Source organism: Nansenia antarctica (genome assembly GCF_963989245.1).
Source record: "Nansenia antarctica genome assembly, chromosome: 10".
Classification (NCBI taxonomy): domain Eukaryota; kingdom Metazoa; phylum Chordata; class Actinopteri; order Argentiniformes; family Microstomatidae; genus Nansenia; species Nansenia antarctica.
Genome location: NC_137680.1, coordinates 6,975,413 through 6,987,268, shown reverse-complemented (window position 1 = coordinate 6,987,268; position 11,856 = coordinate 6,975,413). Strand labels below are relative to the sequence as shown.

General features: G+C 40.9%; 1 long non-coding RNA gene across 1 annotated transcript; it reads right to left on the bottom strand.

Moving 5' to 3' along the window:
• Window positions 1-3,771: 3,771 nt before the first annotated feature.
• On the bottom strand, window positions 3,772-11,072 carry LOC308166564. The gene is made up of 7 exons (XR_013937695.1): window positions 10,934-11,072; window positions 10,402-10,596; window positions 10,129-10,296; window positions 9,717-9,887; window positions 5,837-6,058; window positions 5,010-5,186; window positions 3,772-4,452 (listed from the first exon to the last, which is right to left on the bottom strand). It is a non-coding gene; the product is annotated as an uncharacterized lncRNA (long non-coding RNA).
• Window positions 11,073-11,856: the final 784 nt, after the last annotated feature.

The following is an 11,856-nucleotide window of genomic DNA, read 5'->3' as shown; positions in this document are numbered from 1 at the left end:
CACTCCGTGTTTCACCGTGGGCGCGGAGAAGGTGGGCTTGGTAAGGTCGGGGAATTCGGCGAGCAGCCGAAGGTACTGGTCACTTTCGGCGAGCGTATTGGACCACCCGCTGTAGACCGCCTCCCCCTGCGTACAGGCGAATGAAGCGAAAGTCTGTGAGTTGACCAGGCGCCTGTTCCCCACGTCCACCAACAGGTTGTGGGCGCACAGAAAATCCGCACCAAGGAGGGGAAATGTGACAGCCGCTATGACAAAATCCCACGAAAAACATTGCCCTCCGAAGCACACGTCCACCGCCCTAGTGCCGTAAGAGCAGATAGGTGTGCCGTCCGCGCCTGCCAACTGCGGACCACGCTCCTCCTTCGCCATATCCGATCTCTCTGCCGGAATGATGCTCCACTGGGCACCTGTGTCACAAAGGAAACTGCGACCAGAGGCGGTGTCTTGTATGAAGAGCAGCCTGTTGGTGACGCCAGCGCTCAGGGCCACTACTGAGCGCCGGCCCCGCCGTTTCCCGTCGGTCCGAAGGTGCAGGGTGAGCGGCACCGTTTGGCCTTGGCGCCAAAAGTGGCGTGGTAGAAACAATGGCCCGCAGCGTTACCCTGCTGGCCAGAAGGTCTGGCGTCATCCTTCGCTCTCCTGCGACGGTCGGGTGGCGGGGCGGCCGCGGGAGCGAGCAGGTCGGGGGACCGTTGAGGCATGGCCAAGACGAACCGGTCCGCCTCCCTGGCCAGGGCGCGGGGCTCCATGATGGCGGTGTTGGCCAGCGCCATCCTAACTTGAGCTGGCAATGTGCGCATGAACAGCTCTGTGAAGAGGATCATGGGGTCTTCTGTACCGAGCAGGTTTAGCATCCTCTCCATGCTCGCAGAAGGCCTCTCGTCACCCAAGTCCGACATGGCAAATAGGCGACGCACCCTCTCCGCAGTGGACAGTTCAAATGTCTCTAGAAGCAGGGCCTTGAGGCGCTCATATTTGTTCGTCGTCGGGGGAGCAGACAAAAAACCTACCACTCGAGCCGCGGTGGAGCTGCCCAACATTGCCACAGCATGGTTGTACCGGTCGTCGTCGTCATCGATGTCACTTTTATTGAAATGTGCCTCTACAATAGCAAACCATGCAGCAGGCGTTGAGTCCCAGAATTCTGGTAGCTTGAGAGTGGGAGTGTGCGCACCACGCGTTACCCTGACAGGGGATGGTGATGGCTGCCGCTGGTTTGAACGTCTTCCTCGCCCGGACATTTTGCAGGATTGTAATGTTCGTCGCTGGTTTTCGTACACAATTACGTTAACAAAAATCCACGTCGGGTCACCAGTGTAGTGCCGGAGGAAAAAGGAAAGACGTAGGCAACGTAATGATAACTGTTTAATCAAAACAACAACTTGTACTCTCAGTACAGGACCAGAAAATGGTTACCAAAACTCGTGTATCTAAACAGGAAGGTGCAACGTTAATAATCCTCCCCTCTGCCCCTAGTGCCAGAACTGGTTCCCTCCCACTACACAACCAACAGTAAGAGGAGAACATGAACCCATAATGTAGTCACTACACCATACTGTATCTATGGATGGAAGGATTGATCATCCGTGAGATCAAAATGATAGTTTTAACCATGTTTTGAACCGATACAACGTTTGTTTACAATTGCATTGTTTACTAACAATGGAGTAAAACAATCTTATATTTTGAGTTCTGATAGGCTCAGAGAGTTAAACTAAGCTCATGAGGCATTTCTAAATTACATTCTTCAATAATCGATGGCTATAATTAATTTAAAGGTCCAATATGGTACCAATCCCAGATTGTCCCTTGGAAAACATGTCACTTGTCACATTTGATTGTCTTGTTGAGGTTAATCCCGAATATGAATAGATGCAATCTGTTGAAAGCATCCATGTCTAACGATGGATCTGTCTGTGTAGACTGTACTTCCATTTAAAACGTGGAAGACAACACAACAGAGATCAGAGTCAGAACCTCACATCACAGTATACAGTTTACCAGTTCATATTATTTGTATATACTGTACCTGCAGATCCTATTCTTTTTATACACCTGCTTCTGTAGTTAAGTAGCTGATGAGTACAGAGTGTACATCTATCTTAGCTGACATCAAATCGTGAGCTTAGAATGATAAGGTTCTGTCTCCGTTTAGGGTAGTTCAGAGATATTGAGCGTCAAAGTTTTTACATTCCATTATGTTTTGTGAGATGGAACCTTTGTATTTTATTAATTACTAACAAAAACATTTCAACATTTTAAAAATAACACCACACAGGCATTAATAAACACCTAATGGATCAGATTATGTAAAAAAACAAAATGTTGACAAACATGGAGATAGAATTTATAATTCTAACGTCACGAAATACTGCTGTCATCTGTTTGTGCACCAGTCTAGCTCACTGTCTGCTCACCGGTGGCCAGTCCCATGAGCAGAATTGGTCCGTTTTATTATGTGTGTAGTAGGCTACTAGTAAAGATGAGCTGCAATGTTCGAGAAATATTTTTGTACAGTCTTAGTCTATAATTCTTGGGCAATGCTCTTTTTTTTCGGTCATTTTTCCAGAGATAAGTTGAAGAATATAATGTGTGGTTGTTTTACCCTAAATGTTTTAATAAACACCGGAAGTAGGTGGGCGGAGTTCCAATAACGTCGCTCAACGGTCTGTTCTTGTCTGAGCCAAGCCAGCCAGAGCTACCTACCTACCTATCTACCTACCAGTGCAGGCTGGTGACTTCCAGAATTGAGGAGGCCAATTTTTTTCCGCTTGCTCGCTTCACTCGCGATGGGATGTTCCCTGTTCTTCTTATCTGTCTTTGTGCCGGCCAAAGGCATAGATACTATTTGGAGTGTAAGCTAAGCTACAATCAGAAAGTTTCCGATTGATGGAATTCATTGTGCAGAGCTTAGCCTATGTGCCTGCCTGAAGAAATGACATTGCTACAGTAATGTGCTGTGCAGACAGGTACAAGGTACTATTCATAGCTTTCATGTGACGTCACAGCATAGTGGAAACGCCCACCTGACGGGCAAAAGGCACTTTTTGCGGGCAAAACCCACGGGCAAAACCCACTTTTTGCGGGTTAATAACTTTGATTTCCCGTGGGTTAGGAAAATAATTCCAACGTGTCCGGAAAGAGGAGAAGCCAGGGAATCCAAAAGTTTTTGAATGGAGTCGATCCTCCACTCCTATCACCGTGGACAAAGCAAGGAGCGAATTCCCGGATATAAATATTCCCTCGCCCCGCTAACAGCGGGAGTTGGGAGTTTCGTCCAGCAGCGGTAGAACTCCCGGTTGATCGAGTTTCATATTAAAAGTATATCTTCTCGGGGTGTCAGCGAGGTGGTTAAGGGCTCAAAATGACCGTATAATGATGGTGAATTTAGCAATAATAGTCTTGTGGTTGTACCACCTCCATAACCGGTGTTATTCACGGACAAAGCCGGTCAAGGAAGCACCTTTTGCAGGTTAATAACTTTGATTCTCCGGGAGTTAGGAAAATAATTCCAACGTGTCCGGATAGAGGAGAAGCCAGGGAATTCAAAACCATTTGAATGGTGTCAATCCTACTCTCCTATCACCGTCGTGTATCTTGATAGTTCTTCATGGGTGAGGTGGTCTAAATAGTAGGCAGCCGGTAAATTGCGTCCACTCGCCATTTTGAGCGATGTTGCTATGATACTTTTTGCCCGTCAGGTTGGTGGTTGCTAGGGAAGAAACCACGTGACTGAAAGCTATGAATAGCAGGAAGAGGCTGATGAGGCGATTAATGAACTCAAAACCAGGGGTGCTTTATTTCCCTTCATACATACTGTTAAGTCACTGACTGAATCCCAGTTCATACCAATTACAGAGCAAATCATTTGTGAAAACTCTAGAGTGTTTATTCACAGCACTCGAGTTGAGGGGGGATGGCACCCCCCCCCCCGACATAAAAACAGTCAAAATCATCCCCCTTCTAAAACTGCCATCCCCCCTTTCCATCCCTTATGTCATTTGATCAATGAACGTGGTGTTACTGCTATTTCCACATTTAGTTTTGCGCATATTGAGTAAAATACTGTGGGCGAGGGGGGGGGGGGGGCACGCACACATGCAATGACATGTTTACCAAGTCACTGACGCTGTGGGGATGCTAAAAGTGTCCCCATATGATAAAATCCACCATCCCCCCTGATTTTCTGAGTACTGGTTATTCATTTACATAATTGTCCAACACTGGCAGTGATCTTCAGTTCCCGTCAACTGAAAATGCTTTACAGGCATGAGGGCAAATCAACTTCACCGTTTCTACACTGACGACGCTGACCAGGGTCAATAAAGGATGTCCCTAGAACACATCTAAATGATATGAAATCACCGTGTTCTGCATAGAGTTTCGCTGTAACGGTATATGCGAATCTAATGTTCCTTTTCTCCATGTCGGCTTCTGTGACAGTGCAGGGTTCTGAAAGGAGACACAACAACAGTCTGTTAATGTCCTGAGAACCAAAGCGTTCTGAAATGTCATAAGAGAAAAAAGGTATTATTCTATTGAAGAATGGACAATTGAATCTATTCTATACAGAGTATCCAAACATAATGTCTGTGTAGTTCATGAGCCCACCAACAGAGGCAAGACGCACGTTTGTGTGGGCTGAGTCATAGCTGCCGCCGACCTTGATTTTCTATCTACGCCTCTACAACGCTCTCGCTGCCGAGGAAAATAGACTCGAGGCATAAAACTATGCTGCTTTAAGCTAGCCTCCCTTCGCAGACGTGCTGGTTTAGTTTTGCATGCTAACTAGCAGATCTAATAGATCACCATGTTACGGAGACACTACTGTGTCTTAACGCCTTGGCGTAGTTTGACCATCTATAGGCCTGTACCGTATAACTGCTCTATAGGCCTGTACTGTATAACTGCTCTATAGGCCTGTACTGTATAACTGCCATAACAGGGTTGGGGACGGTCCAAGCTACAGTTCATACATTCTTCTGTCAGTTACAAAGACAAATTCTTACTGTAGCACACTGGAGCAGGCTCCCATCGTCCATCTGTGCATTTAACGCTGTGGTCAAAACTCAGCAGATACAATCGTGGACATTGGTAGGACACTTCTATGGCAGTTGTTGTGCCAGGTTTGTAGTTCATCACAGAATGCTCTGCATTTTCAACCCTAGGTATTGGAAGACATTCCCCTAAGATAAACAGGGAAACAATGTATCAATAATCCATTCTGATCAAACAGCAACATTTTGGGTTTTGAAGAGATCTATGAATTTGATTGGACATTGTTATTCATTCATTCACAGTCTTTACTGTTGAGTAAATACTAATGCAATGCATACTACTACTAGGTCACTGCTATGACTAGACTTCTACTACTACGAGTAGTATTTCTACTACTATTACTACTAGTATGACTATTATTGCTACTTCTATTTCTACTATTGCTACTACTACCACTATTATTGCTACTTCTAGTACTACTGGTAGTACTACTACGACTAGTATTGCTACTAGGTGCAGTGCATGTGTGTGTTGTCTCGGGGGGGGGGGGGGGGGGTTTTAAAAAAATGACCACATTCCAACAGTTGATTTGATTAATTGTATGGCTAATAAATCAGTGTTTGTTATGTGCATGTGGCGATACTGCAGTACAGCCGATATCCCCACATGTCCATCGGATATTGGCAGATAATAAACACCATGTTGTGCATTAATGCCTTAGTCTATAAGGTGGAGATTGATTTACTTTACGACCAAGCAGAGTCTTTAATCCCTGATTGTATTGTATATAACAAGAAAAAAAATATCTGTGATATGTTTGTGGTTCATCAATACTTACGTATGCATTCGGGGGGGGGAGCTGACCATTTCCCTTTTGAGCAGGTGATTTTCCTTGGTCCCACCATCATAAAAGACTCGCGGCATGTATATTCTACTTCATATCTACCATCACCATACAACTGATATACAATATTCTGATATACCATGTCATCAATTGCACTTCCAACTTCAGGTGGATGACCACATTGAATTTCGGATGCTTCAGGAGGAGAAACCCAACCTAACATAGAGCATAGTGTACACATTTAGCATTATTTTATACTTTATTGCAGGACTTTACGTTACATTTCACAAGTTCATTTCACACATTTTACAAGTTTTCTTCACTTGTTTAAGTTCATCCTGCATCATTTTTGTTTTGTTTTTTATAAAGAGAACAAGAAATAAAAAATAAAGAATAGAAACTAGAGAGAAAATAGATAAAGAAGAGAGAAATTATAGGGATAGAAATAGAAAAGTAAGAGACAAAGGGAGGGGGGTGGGAGGGGTGGGATCGGGGAGAAGGGGGGGGGGGTTCCTTCCTACTCATTCATTCGGTCCATTTACTCCAGTTCATAGTGAATTGCTCTTCACGGCCTCCCACTTTGCAAGTAATTCTTTCCATTTCTTTTATCTCTTCAACAGTTTTTTTCCAATTATTAACAGATGGTGGGTTTAAGTCCAACCATTTACGTGTGATTTGCTTTAAAGCCGCGATACGTAATATGGTGTACAAATATTTATCTCCCTCTCTGTATATATCTAATGGAATAAGACCGAGTATAATATTGACTGGATGTATAGGATTTTGTAAGGTAAATGTATTTTTTTTTTTTACTTGAACTGCCTCCCAAAACCTTTTCAATTTAGGGCATGTATAGAAAATGTGTGTGTGATTGGCTTCTCGTTCCGTACATTTCCTCCAGCATTCTGCATTGCCTGTTGGCCTATATTTTGACAACATTTTCGGTGTTAGGAAGATCTTCATATTTATTTTCCAAGCAAATTCTTTCCAGAATTTTGATTGTGTTGTCTTAAATATTTTTTGCATGCTTCTTTCCAATCGTCATCCGTAATTGTTATTGCTAATTCGTTTTCCCATTTTTCTTTAGTGTTATCTTCTTGTATCTTGATTTCTTGCATGATTTTGTAAAGTTTTGAGATTTTTGTCTTTTCACTGTTTCTATTTTTGCTCAGATATTCCATTAGTATATGTGATCTTTGTTCCTGTCTCCTCTGCTGTGTTATAAGGTAGCTTCTAATTTGTAAGTACTTAAAAAAATGGCTATTACTTATATTACATTTATTAACTAAGGTTTCAAATGAGTCTATCATGTCATTTGGAACCATCTGTGAGTACACCTGTAGTCCCTTCCTAGCCCATTCTTCTAATATTTTGTCTGTTTTATTAGGTAAAAAGTCTGGGTCACTGGCTATCTCTCTCAAATAAATACATTTGTCATCACATTTATACATTTTACGAATAGTTTTCCAATTTTTGAGGGTATTTTCTATGCATCTGTTATTTCCAATATATTTTTGAATATCCTTTAGACTCAGAAAAGGTAGTGTTCCTATTGATATTGATATTGCTTGTTTTTCTATGTCTTTCCATTTGGTTTGAACCGAGTTATTCATCCATTTCATTATTGTATCTATTTGAGTTGCATGGAAATAGGACTTTAGATCAGGGAAATTAAACCCTCCTTTTTCTCTGGTTTGAGTTAGTATACTAAGTTTTTTCCGTTTACTTTTGTAGTTCCAAATGAAATTTGAGAGCATTGTATTCCATTTTTTGAAGCTACGATGTGGAATGGGAACTGGTAATGTTTGAAATAAAAACAGAAACTGTGGGAGGATCATCATTTTGACGCTTTCTACTCTACTCATTAAGGATTCAGGTGTTATCTTCCATCTATTAAGATCTTCTCGTATTTTATTTTCAAGGGCTTGATAATTGTCGGTGTATAATGTTGTTATATCTCCAGTGAGGTAGATTCCTAAATATTTGATTTTCTTTGCATCCCATTTCAACTTGTATTTTTCCTTAATTTCCGAATCTATCTGTTCTCCAATTGTTAATACTTCACACTTACTTTCATTTAGTTTATAACCAGAGTGTTTACTATATTCTGTAATTGCTTCCATTAGGCTTGGTAAGGATTGGGCTGGTGATGTTAAATAAACAACCACGTCATCTGCATATAATGCCAGTTTATGCTGTTCCTCTTTTATCGTTATGCCTTTGATGGTATTATTTTTCCTTATACTTTCTGCTAGTCCTTCCATGCATATAGCAAATATAACTGCTGAGAGTGGGTCTCCTTGTCTTGTACCTTTATAGATTGGAAATCTTCTGGATATTGTGCCATTTACTTTGACTCTTGACACTGGATTTTTATACATTCCTTGAAGCCATTTATTAAAATTCTCATGAAATCCAAAGCTTCTTATAATTTCAAACATGAATGGCCATAGCACTCTGTCAAATGCTTTTTCTGCATCCAGTGTTAAGAGTAGAAGGTTTGCACCATTGTTTTGTGCGTAGTCCATTATATTTAACGTCCTCCTTATATTATCTGACAACAGCCTACCTGGTATAAAACCACATTGGTCGCTGTCTATTATATCTGGCACGATGTCCTTTAACCTATTGGCAATAATGGCTGTTAGTATTTTATGGTCCGTATTCAGTAGTGATATTGGCCTGTAAGACGAACATTCAGTAGCGTCCTTACCTTCTTTATGTATAACCGTTATTATAGATGAGTTCCAAGTAGTTGCCCAATTTCCCGTTTGTAATACAAACTTATATGCTTGTAAAAGTAGTGGTATCAATTGTTTTTGAAAAGTTTTATAAAATTCATTAGTATATCCATCATCACCTGGTGTTTTCCCCATTTTAAGATTATTTATTTGTTGTTGTATTTCATTTACTGTGATGTCCTTAATGAGCTGTTCATTTTTTGATCTTGTTACTTGCTTTAAGTTTAACTTATGTAAGAAATCTTTCATTAGTCCCAGGTCAATGTTTTCTGTGTTTTTATAAAGGTTCTCATAATATTTTACGAATTCTTCAGCTATTTTATCCTTTTCCGTTATTGTTCCAGAGCCTTCTACAGTCTTCAATTTCGAAATGTGTGCTTTTTTAGTCTGTGTCTTAAGTCGATATGCTAGGAGTTTTAAAGACTTAGGTCTAGCATACATGTTAGAGCGGATTGATTTCAGATTCACTGGAATGAGGCAGTAATCTGAGGGCTCATTGTAATGGAGTGGAATAGGGAATGGTATCCAACATTCCTCATTCCATTCCATTCCATGATACCATTCCTAATTCAATTCCATGCACTGCAATAAGCCCAGCCATCCTTTGTGCATTTGACATATTGCTCATTATATGTATGAGTTGCTGAGTTTTGTCCCTGCCAATAGCAAGGAGTATTCACAAGGTGACCACACAAATTATCTCTGATATATTGCCCCCCTTGTACTGTTTCTCTGTTTCTCCAGTGTCTATAAATAAATAATAAATAAAATGTCTAGGTTTAGAAGAAGGTGATAGAAGAAGGCTTTTCCTTCTATCAATGGCCCCGGGCCTGAGCTGGATTACTCTTCCTGATACAACTGGTGGATTGATGATTCACTTGCTTAGTCAAATGTATTGATTTTTTTGGGAATGATGGCAGAGTCTGCAAGACAGTACACAGTACAATCAAAACAAAGACAGTGAATGGATACTCTAAGGCCACTATCTGGTACTGTAGCATTTGCTCCTCTGTGCCAATACAGTAACTTTTGACAAGAGGACCACATTTGTAGGGCAATTGAAATACATGTACATGGTATTGTAAAACCCATCACCCCCACTGATGTACAGTATACATATATCATAAGCTTACCTGTACAAGTAAAAAGAGTGTCCCAGCCATTTTCTTCGCAGACAGCCATCTTGCGTTCTTGTGGGGAATAACCATTCTTACATTTGTAAAATAATCTATCTCCGTACATGTATGGGTGTGTATGAGGTTCAATCTCAGCATTTGGGATTTCTGGCTGGTCACATGTAATCTCTGAAAGACAATGAATACAATTATTAAACAATCCAACATATCATGATATGTTGATATGATATGATATGTTGATATGATATTTCAATACATCATATGATAATGTATTGAAATTAGCCTTTTATGTTTTACATATGACCCTAACCCTAACAACCTATGGCAACTATTTAAGCAGAAACTATACCAGACAGGTTTAAAGTGAATCTGGCCAAACTGAAACCAAAGATAACCTCCATATGTGTACCTTCACAGAGGGGGTTTGGTGTCCAGCCAGTCTTTGTGCATGTGGCTTGTCGTGCCATAGCTTTATATCCCGTCCGACAACTGTAATACTGAGTTCCCCTCACTCTTCCCATGTTCCAACGTCTGGGAGAATACACAGAACTGTCTTGTGGATCATTGCAAGTGATCTCTGAAATGAGAATGAACATATTCAGACTTGATGTGAATTATACGGTACCTGTAAGGTAACACACAGTAATACTTCTGCTTTCCTCTGTCCATAGTGCATCGATACCTTCACATTCAGGTGTCATTGACCACAGTCCTGTCTCTTGGCATGTTATGATCTCTTGTGACTGATGTGAGTCTTTGTTCCAGTAATCTGAATCACAGTCCACGTTCAGTTGTTCATCAGGTAAGAACCGAGACTTGTAAGGAGGTGTATATCTCGTTCCTCGTGTAGCTGGCAAATCCAATTCACATCTAATCGCTGTATTTTAGAGAGGAAAATATTGAAAAGAGCAAATGTAAGTATGTTGCCATGGTACACAAATGCTTGCATATTCAGTAGTAATAGTAATTGACTCACATTTTGTAAACAATAATAGTAATTGACTCACATTTTGTAAACAATAATAGTAATTGCACATGATAGCACTTTTTTGCAATACTGCTTCAACATATGAATACATTTACAGCTTAAATTACAGTTTAATATATTAAATATGCTGACAACAAAGGCAATATTATTATTATTATTATTACACAACACAAACACAAATATATCTTTCTATACCTAGAATATTAATCAGGCAGAGGGAACTTACCTTGGGCTGTCACAAAGGTGAGTGCACACACCCATAGTGCAAGGATGGAGCTTTGAGTTATCACCTGCATTACAGCTAGGGTAGTGGTGGTCTAGTGGATAGTGAGTTGGACTTGTGATCGGAAGGTTGTGAGTTCAAATCCCGCCTGAAGCCACACCACTACGGGTATATCTGTCAGAAGGAAGGACTTGAGGGAGGGTTTACGGGAATTGACCACACTACATCACATGATAAATAGAAATGCAAAGAGTGTGTTGAAAGACAAACAAAATGTCTGTTGGGGAGGGATCATTAGGTCAGAGGTTGATTTGATATGGCAACAACAAGACACTGATAAGAATTGGTCATCACTCATTTCCTGACATTTGCGCATTCAAATACAGTTATACAGCCAAAATCAACTGGGCACTATTTACAAGACTATTCTGAAACTTTATTTAGGAACCTGAACCCATTTATTTAATGTCATTTTAGGAGGTTGTGGATGGATAAGTAGTCTTCTTTCTCAAGAAGAATATATGTATATATATTGATATACGTACTCCTACCTACCTACCTATCTATCTACCTACCTACCTATCTATCTACCTACAGTACCTACCTACCTACCTATCTACCTACCTACCTATCTACCTACCTACCTACCTACCTATCTACCTACCTACCTACCTACCTACCTACCTACCTATCTACCTACCTACCTATCTACCTATCTACCTACCTACCTATCTACCTACAGTACCTACCTATCTACCTACCTATCTACCTACCTACCTACCTATCTACCTACCTACCTACCTACCTATCTATCTACCTACAGTACCTACCTACCTACCTATCTACCTACCTACCTATCTACCTACCTACCTACCTACCTATCTACCTACCTACCTACCTACCTACCTACCTACCTATCTACCTAC